A 16,917-nucleotide genomic window follows, 5' to 3' on the forward strand; every position below is an offset into this window, starting at 1 on the left:
CAAATAAATTAATGTAGCTATCCCACCCTAAAGAGAAATCTGAGAAACACTTCTTCAGCCCAGATGATTAAGGTCAACATCAATAGTCATAAATCATATTGACAGTGTGTGCTCTTGGTGAAAATGACATTTTACTTCTGTGGTCTTTCTCTCAAAAACCCATAAGCCTAGTCTAATCACAAGAAAAACATAATACAAACTCCAGTCAAAAAGCATCTTACAATACGCCCAACCAGTACTCCTCAAAACTGTCAGCAAAAACAAGAAAATCTGAGAAACTATCATATACAAGAGGAACCTATACCAACTAACTATAATGTGGCATCCTGGATGGGATCCTGGAGCAGAAAAAGAATATCAGATAAAAATAAAGAAATCTAAATAAACTATGGGCTTTGGTTAATAATAATATATCAAAATTGGTTCATTAATTATAACAAATGCAGCACACTAATGTAAAATGTTAATAATAGAGAAAACAGGTGGGTGGTATATGGGAACTCTCTGTACTATCTGTTCAATTGTTCTAAATTTAAAACTGTTCAAAAAAAATAATGTCTGCTTTTTGAAAGTTTTAAAAAGAAGAAAAGAAGACAAACCTCATGGGGAAGTTTTAAACTTTCGGAGTGGATTGTTCCAGGGCTTGAAATGGGAATTTGAGTTAATCTTATTCAAATCCCAGGTGACTTTTCATTTATACCACAAATTTACTAAGACTAGGCACTGCTTTAATGCTCCAGATGTAAATAAAATCTATTTTCCCCTCTCCTTTTCCCCAAAGGCATAGTAAAGTTGGTATGAGGTTCCCCAGCTTGTGTTTACCTGCAGAAATCTTGCTAATCACTTCTCTTTGACTTTCTCAAACTTACAACTGTCAACAGATCTCACACGTTTATACCTTGTTCTATTTTGCATATACACTTAAAAGCTAAAAATAACAATTGAGTGTACATAAGAATTGGCCAGAAGGTTTGTAAAAAACATTGATGTCTGGATGCTGCATCCAGAATTTCTGATTCCTTAAGTCTTGCATTTCTTCTTTTTCTTTTTAATTGAGGTATAGTTGACACACATTACTTTAATTTCAGGTGTACAATGTAGTGATTTGATAAGTCTACATGTAATGCTATGCTCACCACAAGTGTAGCTACCATCTGTAACCATACAATGCTATTACAGTACCTTTGACTATATTCCTTATGCTGTGCCTTTTATCCCTGTGACATTCATTCCATAACTGGAAGCCTGTATTTCCCACTCCCCTTCACCCATTTTGGCCATCCCCCCACCTCCTCCCTCTGGCAATAATCAGTTTGTTCTCTGTATTTGCAGACATGTTTCTGTTTTTTGTTTGTATATTCATTTGTTTAGTTTTGCTAGAGTCCACACATATTCTCCTGCATGTATTGTGCTTGAATATCGTATCTAAACCAACTGCAACCAGCATGAGGTCATGAGAGAAGCTGCCAAAAGATGGCATAGTAAAGAGGTGGGGAAAATCTGCATCTTGAGGACATCATTGAGCTATTGAAACAACTAACCCTGAAGCCTGGCCTATCTTCAAACATCCCATGTGAGGTAATTTCCTTATTGTCTCATTCAGTCTGAGTCTCGGTTCTCAATTTCTCATAGTTAAGATCATCCCGGAACACTACGTTTCAGATCCCATCCCTTCCACTCTTCTCATCATTTATTAGTTCCAGCTATAGTGGCCTTCAGTTTCTTGAACCTACAAAGCTCACTCTATATGAGGATCCAACATTGAAAGTCCCTCTACCTGGAAACTCTGGCCCCAGACCTCCCCATGGCTGGATCCTTCTTGTCACTGGAGTCTTAGCTCAAATGTCAGTTTCATAAATATCTTTCCAGACCACACAATTGAAGTGGTGTTTTTCAGCCCACCTCCAATACTTTGTTACCCTATTACCCCATTCTGGTTTTGTCAGAGCATTTACAGCATCCTAAATTATTTTTTTAAGATTTTATTTATTTATTTGAGAGAGAGAGAGCAGAAGCAGAGAAGCAGGGGGAGATGGAGAAGCAGGCTCCCTGCTGAGCAGGGAGCCCGATGTGGGGCTCAATCCCAGGACCCTGGGATCATGACATGAGCCAGGCACCCCACAGCATCCTAAATTATATCATAGCATTTGTGTATTTACTTCTTTGTTCATTTTCAGTCTCATCACTCCCTTCTCTTTCTACACTGTAAGATCCATGAGATTTGTGACCATATCTGTCTTGCTCATTTCCATATTTCCACTACCTGGAAGAGAGCCTAGGAATGGAATGAGTGATTAACAAATATTTGTTTAATGAACAAATTAACCAAAAAATGCTAACATATGTTAATTTTTTTTAAAATGGACCTTTTCCCAAATGTGACAATTTTAGAAAAATTTTTGAGAGAGGATATTTAAAGGTAAATCTTAAAGATTCCCTTCAAAAAGAAATCACTCCATGTAGGGAACCAGGTATTGCATCTACCCATAGTATACCCAAATTATCAATAAGAGATCAACAACAGCTGTCACCAAAACTCCTGGTGTACTAAGGTAATTGCCAACAGATCTATACACCAAACTAAAGCAATATCAGCAAAAGGAAGGGTGGCAACTTTCCAAAGTAAAAAACCACCAAAGGCAGAAAAAAATACCCTGTCTCTGGCCCAGGAAGCTCCTGTAATTAACAAGGTAAAAAACTTTGTCTTATGTTTGTTTGTTTGTTTGTTTAATATTTTATTTATTTATTTGAGAGAAAGAGAGAGAGAGACAGCCAGCGAGAGAGGGAACACAAGCAGGGGGAATGGGAGAGGAAGAAGCAGACTCACAGCAGAGCAGGGAGCCCGACACAGGGCTCGATATCAGGACCCTGGGATCACACCCTGAGCCGAAGGCAGGCACTGAGTGACTGAGCCACCCAGGTGCCCCTATGTTTGTGTTTTTAAATAGTGGTGTTTGTTAATTACCTAAAATCTTTAAAAAATACTAATGCCTGTCTCCCACTCTCGACATTCTGATTGGATGTGTATGAAGCAAGACAGGCCATTGGAGTTTTAAAAGTTTCCAAGTAATTCTAATGCCTAATAAAGTCTGGGAATGAGCAGCTTACAACTTTCTTTTCTTGATATTTTCCAATTAAATTTCAAAAAAGAGAGAATTTGATTAACCCATCTTATCTTTTTGTTTTGTTTTGTTTTAATTTGAATTTTAGGTAGTTAGCATACAGTGCAGTATTGGTTTCTGAAGTGGAATTCAGTGATTCATTACTTACATATAACACCCAGTGCTCATCATAACAACTGCCTTCCTCAATATCCATACCCATCTAACACATCCCCAACCCACTCACTTAACCTGGCCCAACAACTCAAGTCAGTTTCCTAGGAGAGAGGATTAGAGATCTGCTTGAAAGGAACATGGGCCAGGAGAGTTGAAAAATGTGTTTCTCACTTGTTTTTCAGAAAGAAGCTCCATCCAAAGGGCACCCTCAGGAGCATCTGGAGCACAGTGGTGGGATAATTTATTACTCCCTCCCTCCAACGACTGAAAGTTTTCTGTTCTCTGGATTGATTGCCTACTCTGAACCCACTTACAGAAAGCACTCTCCCTGCCTTCTTCTGAGACATCGTCATACAGGTCAGACAAATTGATTTTCCCCATATTCTGTGTTTATCTTACTTTTGCTATTGGAAAAGCCTCTTTACCAAGGCCAGGCTGGCCTGATGAAGGCAGAATCGGCTTATGGGGTAGGATTTCTAGTTGAGTGCTAATGCCTTTCACTCCCAAAATACTGCCTTAGACACTACCCATGATTGAACTTCACCTAAAAAGGGGACAAAATCCTTCAAAAGTGAAGAATCTTTATTTTACATGGTTACATGGTGTATAAACATATATAAACATTCTATAACTTTTTTAAGTGTCTTGTTGAATTTGAACTATTTTAGTAATTGTTTTAATAAAGAAGCAAGCTAAGTTCATGGTGGAGCATATCCATCACTGGAAGATACATCCCTGTTCAGGTAATCTACTATATGCTTATAACAAATTTAAACCCCAAACAATGTTTACTAAGGCCTTAACTTCATTGAATATTCAAAGGAAGATTTTATTTGTTTTTATTTTTTCTACAAATTACTTTTTAAACTCAGTGTATATTCTCCCATCCTCCTTCTCAAGGGAATAAAGAAGAGCACCTTTACTCTGTCCCACCTACCATCAAAATAAGCCACAACATGTATTCAAAGGCTGAGAAGCTAGAGAGTTCGAAGCATGGGATTATCAGACCTTAGTCTGTTCAGAATTATGAATGTGGTAGATAAGAACTCCACTCACGATTGCTGCATGTATTACTCATACATGGATTCACAGACAAAATAACCAATTATAAAAGGCCTTCTAAACTAGTTTTGGTTTGGGGCACCTGGGTGGCTCAGTCGGTTAAGCTCCAGACTCTTGGTTTCAGCTCAGCACCCAACTCTGGATCTCAGGTCATGATCTCAGGGTCCTGGGATTGAGCCCCATGTAGGCTCTGCACTCAGCAGGGAGTCTGATGGGGATTCTCTCTTTTTCTCCCACTGCCCCTCCCCCATGCTCCCTCTCTCTCTCTTTTACTCTCTCTCTCTCAAATAAATAAATCTTTTAAAAAAGAAAAGAAAAAGAAAAGTAATTACAGGGGTGCCTGGGTGGCTCAGTCCATTAAGCATCTGCCTTCATTTCAGGTCCTGATTCCAGGGTCCTGGGATAGAGCCCCATGTCAGGATCCTGCTAATCAGAGTCTCCTTGTCCCTCTCCCTCTGCCTCTCCTCCCCCCCGCCCCGCCCCACCCACTTGTGCACTCCCTCTCAAGTAAGTAATAAATAAAATCTTACAAAAAAAAAAAAAAAGAAAATTAATATACAACCATACATTGTGGCAGAATGCAAAAGACATCCTAAAAAAGTGTATGCCTATAGGGAAAGAGGTAAACTCACAATACAGTTAGTTTGAAGGTGTTACTTTATCCAGTATCAGCAGCTGACATCTTCAATGCTGTATTTATTATTGTTGAACTAAAGTTTTTTAGACTATCTTTTTCTCCCCTTTGATTCTAAGTAAGTACAGGTCAGAACTGACCTTAAGTTGAGTTTTGCCCTGAAAACAAGATTGCGTTCCATATAATAATGTTGAAATGACATCTGGAAGTTTTTCCAAATGGAAAAAAAAATAGCTTTTCAGATATTTTTATTGGTATATGTGAATACTAAACATTTGCAGTGTACATAACAGAAGGGTCATTGTATTCTACTGAAATTACCATCTTCTATAATAAAACATTTCATGAGAGGTCACTGAAACCATGGAAACCATTTGGCAGCATATTCTCTCCCACCAGCTTCTATGCATCGATAGTGATTGGCCTATGACAGATATTTGCTGGTGTAAGCCATGTGTTTCCCCATGGAGTAAGGACTAACTGCCATATTAGAGACTGGCTAGGCATCACTCTCATACACAGACAACAGCAAAACAAAAATGTCCATGTGGTGATGCATATACAGGAAATCTTGATGAGAGTTATGGAGGACTAAGCTACCTATGGCCAGTAACCAGTATGTTTTAGGAATACAGAGTTAAAAAAAATTTTAGAGATGTCATTGCAATACTAAGATGAAGAATATGGATGACCCATGTCTCATTTCATATGCCAACTTTCATTGTGAGTGATTGATTAGAACACTGTGCTGAGAAAGACTCTAAGGTTGTATCATGAGCCTAGAAGCAGGGAGCAGCAGCCCATGAGTCATATATTTATTATTCCTCATAAAAAGGCTCCGTCTGCACTTTGTGCTTTGGTTAGACCTACTGACAGAATATAGGCTGACCTGGTCCATAAAAGAGAGCCTGGAAATGACTGCAACCACTTAGATGACAAATCCTGACACAGGCTATAGCAATGAGGGATGACTGGCAAGTTTTTGACTACAAGAATCCAACTCGCTCAAAGCCCTAATTTATGAACACTGGGCAGGAAACATCTGTTCAACAACTCAAATTTCAGAGCTGAAGGTCTTGTCTTAGGGGGTAAAAAACCAAATAGGAATCAGTTAACCTCCAAGACAACAAAGAAGAGTACTCAGTAGAGGCCATGCTAGCCAGTGATAACCTGGGGCATTTTTGAAGAAGTCATACCTCTCCTTGCTGGTTGGTTTTTAATTTTTTCCTTCAAATCCCAATCTCTTTTATTTATGGAATCCTTGCCCTAAAGGTGTCTTGGAACTCATGGAATACCACTCCCTAATTTTCCAGAAAAAGAAGAAACGTGAAACACAGAAAGGTAAATTGTTTAAGGTTACATAGCTGTTAAGTGGAAAAGCCAGGTCTAAAAACCCTAGGGCCAGAAGATGTCAGTTCTCTTTTCATTTCATTATTCTGGGAGACTGGCCCTGCCTCCTTAACTCACTCAACCTGGAGTTCTTTTCTCAGGCAAACCCTCCCTTCATGAAGGACCCCACCACTTGGGTCCTGTACTTAGACTTGGAGGTGTGTCTTAAGTGGATAGATATGAGCAAAAGGACCTATGTGGCTCAATCCCATGAGCTTCTTTGGATTCTTAAAAGAATTGGGGATGTGGGGAGTTAAGATGGCGGAGGAGTAGGGGACCCCTTTTTCAGCCGGTCCCTGAGTCGAGCTGAATAGGTACCAGACCAGCCTGAACATCCACGGAATCAGCCTGAGACGCAGGAAGATACATCTGGATCTCTACAAATGAACATCTCCAGCACTGAGTATTGAGGTACGAAGCAGGGAGCCGTGAGAGAGCAGATTGAGACCGTGAGCTGGGGAATGTGCGCCACCAGACTGAAACAGAGCTCCGGTGTGCTCACTGGAACCAAAATGAGACCGGGAGCTCCGGGAGCATACGGGGGCAGCTGGTAGCTGGTGGTGTTAGAAACACAAAGGACAGAGATGCACCGGCCCTGAAATCGAGGGCAGGGACGCTGGGTGTGGGGCGCACATCACTGGATGCTGCAGGGTTGAGCAGCACCGGCAGAAACAGAGTTAAAGTGGCCAGAACATCAGTGGAGAAAGATCCGCGATCCCTCTGTTTTGAGACAGAGGTTGAGATTCAGCCACTGCTGCTCTGACTCTCAGAAGAGGCACAGCAAACCACCAGGGAAAACCACCAGAGAACAAAAGCCAGGAAACACCGGCTCACAGTGTGCCCACCCCCATTCCCCCTCGCAGGGGACACGGAGACTCTACCCAAACAGGGTTGCCTGAGGATCGGAGCAGCAGGCCCCTCCCCCAGAAGGCAGGCTAAAAAATAAAGAAGCCCATATACCTAAGATCCCTATAAAACAAGGGCGCACAGCCTGGGTGCCGGTCAATAATTTGGGCTCTGGACAAGCCCACAACCTCTCCTCATCAGAATGACGAGAAGGACAAATCCCCCCCCCCAGCAAAGAAAAGACAATGAGTCTGTGGCCTCTGCCACAGAACTAATGGATATGGATATAACCAAATTATCAGAAATGGAATTCAGAGAAACAATGGTCAAGATAATGTGTAGACTTGAAAAAAGTATGAACGAAAATGTTAATGAGAATATAGAAACTCTAAGGGCGGAAATGACAGCAAATCTTGAAGAAATTAAAAATTCTATGAGTCACATGCAGTCAAAACTAGAGGCTCTGACGGCCAGGGTGAATGAGGCAGAAGAACGTATCAGCGAATTGGAAGATGGGTTAGTAGAAGAGAAAACTAAAATAGAATCTGGACTTAAAAAAATCCATGAACAGGAATGTAGGTTACGGGAGATTACTGAATCAATGAAACGTTCCAATGTCAGAATCATCGGCATGACCAAGGGGGTGGAGAAAAACAGAGGTCTAGAAGAGATATTTGAACAAATTGTAGCTGAAAACTTCCCTAATCTAGCAAGGGAAACAAACATCCGTGTCCAAGAGGCAGAGAGGAGCCCTCCCAAGCTCAACCATGACAAACCTACACCACATCACGTCATAGTGCAATTCACAAATATTAGATTCAAGGATACAGTATTGAAAGCGGCCAGGGCAAAGAAATTTCTCACGTACCAAGGCAAACGTATCAGAATTACATCAGACCTGTCCACACAGACCTGGAATGAGACAAAGGGATGGAGGGACATTTTTAAAGCTCTTTCAGAGGAAAACATGCAGCCAAGGATCCTTTATCCAGCAAGGCTGTCATTCAGAATGGATGGAGAAATAAAGACCTTCCAGAATCGCCAGTCAATGACCAATTTCGTAACCACGAAACCAGCCCTACAGGAGATATTAAGGGGGGTTCTACAAAGGTAAAAAGGCCCCAAGAGTGATACAGAACAGAAAGTCACAATCGATAGAAACAAAGCTTTACTGACAACATGACATCATTAAAATCATATCTCTCAATAATCAGTCTCAATGTAAATGGCCTAAATGCTCACATAAACGCCACAGGGTTGCAGACTGGATAAAAAGAAATGACCCATCCATTTGCTGTCTACAAGAGACTCATTTTCAACCTAAAGATACATTCAGACTGAAAGTAAAGGGATGGAATACCATCTTTCACGCCAATGGACCTCAAAAGAAAGCTGGGATAGCAATTCTCATATCAGACAGACTGGATTTTAAACTAAAGACTATAGTGAGAGACACAGAAGGGCACTAATTTATTAAAGGATGTATCCAACAACTGGATATGACAATTATAAATATATATGCCCCCAACAGGGGAGCAGCAAGATACACAAGACAACTCTTAATCAGAATAAAGAGACATATGGATAAAAATACATTAATAGTAAGGGACCTCAACACTCCACTATCAGAAATAGACAGAGCACCCATGCAGAAAATCAACAAAGAAACAAGGGCTTTGAATGCCATACTCGACGAGTTGGACCTCATAGACATATATAGAACACTACACCCCAGAATCAAAGAATAGTCATTCTATTCTAATGCCCGTGGAACATTCTCAAGAATAGACCATGTTCTGGGTCATAAAACAGGTCTCAACTGATTCCAAATGACTGAAATTATTCCCTACATATTCTCAGACCACAGTGCTTTGAAATCAGAACTCAACCACAAGGAAAAATTTGGAAGAAACTCAAACACTTGGAGACTAAGAACCATCCTGCTCAGGAATGATTCAATAAACCAGGAAATCAAAAATCAATTTAAACAATTTATAGAGACCAACGAGAATGAAAACACAATGGTCCAAAACCTATGGGATACTGCAAAGGCAGTCCTAATGGGGAAATACATAGCCATCCAAGCCTCACTCAAAAGAATAGAAAAATCTAAAATGCAGTTTTCATATTCTCACCTCAAGAAGCTGGAACAGCAACAGAGGGACAGGCCTAATCCACTCACGAGGAAGCAGCTGACCAAGATTAGAGCAGAAATCAATGAATTAGAAACCAGGAGTACAGTAGAGCAGATCAACAGAACTAGAAGCTGGTTCTTTGAGAGAATCAATAAAATTGACAGACCACTGGCAAGACTTATCCAAAAGAAGAGAGAAAGGACCCAAATTAATAAAATTATGAATGAAAAAGAAGAGGTCACAACCAACACCAATGAAAGTGGAAGGATTATTAGAAACTTTTATCAACACCTTTATGCCACTAAATTAAGTAATCTGGAAGAGATGGAGGCCTTCCTGAAAACCTATAAACTACCAAGACTGAGACAGGGAGAAATTGATTTTTTAAATAGGCCAATTAATTATGAAGAGATTGAGTCAGTGATAAACAACCTTCCAAATAACAAAACTCCAGGCCCGGACAGTTTTCCTGGGGAATTCTACCAAACATTCAAAGAAGAAATAATACCTATTCTCCTAAAGCTATTTCAAAAAATAGAAACAGAAGGAAAGCTACCAAACTCATTCTATGAGGCCAATATTACCTTGATCCCCAGACCAGGCAAAGACCCCATAAAAAGGAGAATTACAGACCGATTTCCCTAATGAATATGGATGCCAAAATCCTCAACAAGATCCTGGCTAATAGAATCCAACAGTACATTAAAAGGATTATCCATTATGACCAAATGGGATTCATCCCTGGGATGCAAGGGTGGTTCAACATTCGCAAATCGATCGGTGTCTTAGATTTTATCCAGAAGGAAAAATTCAAAAATTATATGATTCTCTCAACAGATGCAGAAAAAGCATTTGACAAAATACAGCATCGTTTCCAGATTAACACCCTTCAGAGTGTAGGGATAGAGGGTACATTTCTCAATCTCATAAAAACCATCTACGAAAAGCCTACAGCAAATATCATTCTCAATGGGGAAAAGCTGGAAGCCTTTCCCTTAAGATCAGGAACACGACAATATGCCCACTCTCGCCACTATTATTCAACATAGTACTAGAAGTCCTTGCAACAGCAATCAGACAAAAAAAGGGATAGAAGGTATCCAAATCAGCAAAGAAGAAGTCAAAATGTCTCTCTTCACAGATGACATGAGACTCTATATGGAAAACCCAAAATAATCAATGCCCAAACTATTAGAAACACTAGAGCAATTCAGTAATGTGGCGGATACAAAATCAATGCTCAGAAATCAGTTGCATTTCTATACGCGAATACTGAGACTGAAGAAAGAGAAATTAGGGAATCCATCCCATTTTCAATAGCACCAAAAACCATACGTTACCTTGGAATTAACTTAACAGAGACGTAAAGGATCTATATTCTAGAAACTATAAATCACTCTTGAAAGACACTGAAGAAGACACAAAAAGATGGAAAAATATTCCACGCTCATGGATCGGAAGAATTAACATAGTTAAAATGTCCATGCTACCCAGAGCAATCTACACTTTCAGTGCTATCCCGATCAAAATACCGAGGACATTTTTCTTTTCTTTTTCTTTTTTTTTTTTTAAAGATTTTATTTATTTATTTGACACAGAGAGAGAGAGACAGCCAGCGAGAGAGGGAACACAAGCAGGGGGAGCGGGAGAGGAAGAAGCAGGCTCATAGCAGAGGAGCCTGATGTGGGGCTCGATCCCATAATGCCGGGATCACGCCCTAAGCCGAAGGCAGACGCTTAACCGCTGTGCCACCCAGGCGCCCCCGATGACATTTTTCAAAGAACTGGAACAAATAGTCCTTAAATTTGTATAGAACCAGAAAAGGCCCCGAATCACCAAGGAACTGTTGAAAAGGAAAAACAAAGCTGGGGGCATCACAATGCTGGATTTCGAGCTGTCCTACAAAGCTGTGATCACAAAGACAGCATGGTATTGGCACAAAAACAAACACATAGACCAATGGAACAGAATAGAGAACCCAGAAATGGACCCTTGGCTTTTTGAGCAACTAATCTTTGATAAAGCAGGAAAAAACATGCAGCGGAAAAAAGACAGTCTCTTTGATAAATGGTGCTGGGAAAATTGGACAGCTACATGCAAAAGAATGAAACTTAACCACTCTCTCACACCATACACAAAAATAAACTCCAAATGGATGAAAGACCTCGATGTGAGACAGGAATCCATCAAAATCCTAGAGGAGAACATAGGCAGCAACCTCTACGACATCGGCCAAAGCAACCTTTTTCATGACTCATCTCCAAAGACAAGAGAAAGAAAAGATAAAATGAACTTATGGGACTACATCAAGATTAAAAGCTTCTGCATAGCCAAGGAAACAGTCAAAAAAACTAAGAGGCAGCCCATGGAATGGGAGAAGATATTTGTAAATGATGCTACAGATAAAAGACTGTTATCCAAGATCTACAAAGAACTTCTCAAACTCAACATGTGAGACACAAATAAACAAATCATAAAATGGGCAGAAAATATGAAGAGACACTTTTCCAATGATGACATACAAATGGCTAACAGACACATGAAAAAATGTTCAAAATCATTAGCCATCAGGGAAATTCAAATCAAAACCACAATGAGATACCACCTTACGCCAGTTAGAATAGAAAAAATTGACAAGGCAAGAAACAACACTTGCTGGAGAGGATGTGGAGAAAGGGGATCCCTCCTACATTATTGGTGGGAATGCAAGCTGGCACAGCCACTCTAGAAAACAGTGTGGAGGTCCTTTAAAAACGTTAAAAATTGAGCTACATTATGACCCAGCCATTGCACTACTGGGTATTTACCCCAAAGATACAGACGTAGTGAAGAGAAGGGCCATATGCACCCCAATGTTTATAGCAGTAATGTCCACAATAGCTAAATCGTGGAAGGAACCGAGATGCCCTTCAACAGATGACTGGATTAAGAAGTTGTGGTCCATATATACAATGGAATATTACTCAGCTATCAGAAAGAACGAGTTCTCAACATTTGCTGCAACATGGACGGCACTGGAGGAGATAATGCTAAGTGAAATAAGTCAAGCAGAGAAAGACAATTATCATATGATTTCTCTCATCTATGGAACATAAGAACTAGGAAGATCGGTAGTGGAAGAAAGGGATAAAGAATGGGGGGGTAATGAGAAGGGGGAATGAAGCATGACAGACTATGGACTCTGAGAAACAAACTGAGGGTGTCTGAGGGGAGGGGGGTGGGGGAATGGAATAGGCTGGTGATGGGTAGTAAGGAGGGCACGTATTGCATGGTGCACTGGGTGTTATACGCAACTAATGAATCATCGAACAGGGATGTACTGTATGGTGACTAACATAATAAAAAAAAATTAAAATAAAAAAATTTTTTTAAAAAATTTAAAAAAGAATTAGGTACAAATCATCCCCATAAAACTCTTTGTAGATACCCACAGTCCCATCAGAAGGTTGGATTATGGTTCCACTCTGGGAAAAGACTCCATCCCACATGTCTAATGTAGGGCCAAACCCAGAAACATTAAGTTCCCCCCATCTTCTCCATTCCTTGACACTTAGTTCACTAGATCCTCAACTGTGGTCCCTCATGGGTCCTCATATCCTATTCCTGACTATCCTTGAATACAGAGAAAATGTAGCATTCTTATTATCTGTTATGATTTCTAATTTCCTCTTAACTCTTAATGTGGCTGACCTAAATTAAACACTCTTGACATGTGCTCAAGTTTAAAGTCAAGATCTATGAAATGAAGTTTAACAGTCAACAGTGGAAACCTGAAATAGGCTTACTTCTTCCCCAAGACTGAATGGAATGCTTTTGTACAGAGTTTATATTGTCCTTGGGCCGATATTAGCTGCTTAGGAAGCTGAGGACTCTTGGGGCCTTGTGTTCTTGTGCCCATTTCCAAATATTAGGGTGAGAGAACAACTTCTAATCAGGCCATTCTTCTCTTTGGTCATATTCTGGGATCAGTGAACAAAGAGGTCGTTTCATAAATCTTTTTTTTTTCCATTTCATAGATCTTCTGATGTTTTACATTTGTAAAATATCTATTCTTTTCCAAGTTTATCTACAACACAATGCCATGGACCTTTTAGCATATTGCCCATTGATAGAACAATCCAGAACACAAGCATGAAAAGTTTGGTTAATATTTCATTATTACTCCTCAGTTTATGTTGCCAACTAAGACACCATGTGATTTCAGTGCATACAAAGACACCAATGACCACATAAATAATATCAGCAGTGGGAACTCTCCTGGGGGGTAAACATTTTTAAAATCTCATGACACATCATTTCATACAACAAAATTTTCTCCACCACTGTTAGGACCTTCTCAGGGTGAGTGAGGTTCTCTCAGGGTCCTAACAGAGCCAGAAGTAACAGCAAGATAGATTCTAGCATAAAATAAATCAAGACCCTGAGGGCCCTCACCAGGCTTCAGCATGACTGTGTCAGAACATCTTATCTTCTTAAGTTCACTTCTGCAAGGGGGCATTAGGGAGATGCAGCTGTAGGGACTGCAGTAAAGAATTACAACCAAACAGCTCTTCCACAGATGCTAACAGTCAGGGAGCTGAAAAACTCTTTGATCTTCTCATCTTTCAAGGTTGCTCTGAAATAGAGGCCAGGAAATATTCCAGAGATTAGGACAATATAAAAGTCTTTCTTTTGCCCTGACAGTCCATTAGTAAGAGCCCAGACTCCTATTTATTACTCCAAAATTAAGGGTTATACTGAGAGAAATAAATGATCATAAACTTTTTGTGGATTTTGTTAAGAAAAGAGCTCCAGAACCATCCTCTTTATGCCAGCGTAGTCCTGAGAAGCAGAAAATAAAGACTACCGAAAGTGAGTAAAATGAGAAATCATCCACACAACAGAAATGACATCAAGGGTGTTAATGGTAAGAGCCATTGACAGGCTGACAATTTAAAGTCCAAATAGTTGGAGGAAGAGCAAAGGAAGCAGAATACAGGCCCTGCCTCCTTGCATGGAGAGCAAGCAGGCAAGAAATTGTCCAAAAGAAAAAAGCATTATCAAGAATGAGTCCAAACAATGAGTTGTGCACGGAGGTCAGCAAAGCCACAGACACAAAGACATAATGAAGGGATGCTACGAGCACCTTATAAGACTCACAAGAAAATGCAGTAGACTCACACTAGTCTGGCCTGGCCTGAGCCGTGCTCCTCATCAGCCCTCTGTTTGAGAAGGTTATGATGATAACAGTTAAATTCATCTTTGTACATCATATCCAAAGTAAGTTATATCAGTTGAAATATTTAACTGTTTGAATCTATTAGCCACACACCTCCCCAAAGATGTATGATTGTTAATGTGGCTAATGGAAACCTATAGTTGTGGTCTCAGCAGCTCATGCTGGTACAGTTAGAGCCATCACAGGGAACCAGAATGCCTATTACTGGAAGCCCCTGAATGAAAGAACTTCTTTGCTCCAGGCAGGCCTGATTGGTGGAGTCAAAGATTACTCCCAACTTTACCTCAATCCTCCCCTCCCTCTGATACAGAAGTCAGCAAACTATGGTGGCATGTGAGCTAAATCCAGCTAGCTGACTGAGTTTTATAAATAAAGTTTTGTAAGAACACAGCCACATCCATTTGTCTTTATACTGTCTGTGCCTCTTCTCTCACTATAATGGCAAAGTTGAGTAGTTGCAATTATCAGTACACCTTCTCCATTACTTGAATCCTTTCTCTTCCTTGTCTTCCCTTCTTCCCTTTTTAGGGCTATTATCCAGCCATAGTCTTAACTCCAGAACATGCCTGGATCCCCATCTAATCAGTCCACAACCCAGCTATCATTACTGGCTCATTCTAGTTTTGCTTTGGAGTGTGGAGAATTTTTATTATTGTTGTTTTCATCTCACTGGATTTATTAAACACATTGCTTTGGGTAATAAGTTTAAAAATACAGAGAACTCTTTTTAAAGAAAGTTAAAAACTTCCCTGTTCCTTCCATTCTACCTCTTGAAATAATCAGTGTTAATATTTCAATCCTTCCACACTTTTCTCTAGGAGTGGCTTTTTTTAAAAAAATCTATTATCACAGTAAGGTTGGGAGGATAAAATACTTAATATTTAATATGCAGAGCACATTCACTTCACTCAAGAAACATTTTTGAATACCTTTATGTTTCAAACACTGTGCTAAGTGCTGAAAAATCAACTTAAAATTCTCTAGGGCAGATACCTGAATATCAAACAATATCAGTTGTTTCTTTTTATGGAGCACTTAAAAAGCCCCAGCATGCTTAATAAAGTGATTACAATTTGATTGTACATGCAAGCTAGCCAAGCCAAGGACGGATGACATTAGACATAAGGAGGACTAATAAATAGTTGGAGGCAACCCATTCTTCATATCTAAAAGGAAAATAAATTCAAAATTCAGAGTATAAAATTAACAAATTGGTAGTTATCTTCTTATATTCTTTGATAGTCATTAGTGATATTTAGCAATGGGTCTGGTTCTCTTCCTTCCAGTAGCTTAGTAGGATCATACTCTTCACAACCTTCAAGTTAGGTAGCACTGAGGCATTTTCATTGGAAGCAGGGAGATAGAAAGAGAAAAATTCAGTTAGCAGACCTACACTGGAATCAAGGCACAATGCAAACGAGGCCTTAATTAAGGCAGAAAAAGGGATGCTGTCGTTGAGCATGTGGCTACTAGAGATTTTAAGATGACAGAATTCAGTGCTGATAGGATGAGACACTGAGTGAGAGCAAATGTCCAGTTTCTGGCCTGTGTAATTGGGTGACAGTGGATGATGTCATTCACTGAGAGGACAAATCGGGGCATAACTGGGCAGAAGAAAGACCCTGGTGAGTTTAATTTGAGACAAAATGTGTTTAAGGTGCCACATAGAGATGTACAGGTGTTGGATACACAGATCTGGAATGGTGGAAAGACATCTACAGTGAAAATATAGATTTGGGGTTCTTAGAGAACCAATAATAATTAAAGTCATATGCTTCAATTAGTTCTTCCAAATAGACTCTAGAACACTGTCCAATATAAATTTCTGTGATGATAGAAATGTTCTCTATCTGCCCAGTCTAATACAGTAGCCAAAAAGACATGTAGGGCTATTGAGCACCTGAAATGTGGTTGGTGCAAGTGAGGAACTGAATTTTAATTTTGTTAGCTTTGATTTACTTAAATTTAAATGGCCACAGGTAGCTGTGTCCCCTTTGGACAACATAGTTATCAAGTAAAAAGAGCAATAAGGGAAGATTGGAGTCTCAAGAAACATTAAAAATATACTCCATATCAGTATACATATATACATTCTATATGTGTGTGTGTGTTAAAATGGAATAGGTTTAACTTTTGCTTCCAGCCAAGATGTAGTAACAGAAACCACATTTATCTTTCCAACTGAAACAACTAAAAAAGACAAAATACATAAAACAATATTTTTCAAAACTTCAGACCTCAGGCAGTGAAAGGACAATAATCCCTGAGAGATGAAACAGGTAAGGTGAGCTCTATGATTGCCCCAATTTACTGCTTGAAGAAAGTCTCCAGGCTGTGATACAAAAAGATGGAACA

This window comes from Ursus americanus, chromosome 36 (genome assembly GCF_024610735.1).
Source record: "Ursus americanus isolate L20-20 chromosome 36, mUrsAme1.1.p, whole genome shotgun sequence".
Classification (NCBI taxonomy): domain Eukaryota; kingdom Metazoa; phylum Chordata; class Mammalia; order Carnivora; family Ursidae; genus Ursus; species Ursus americanus.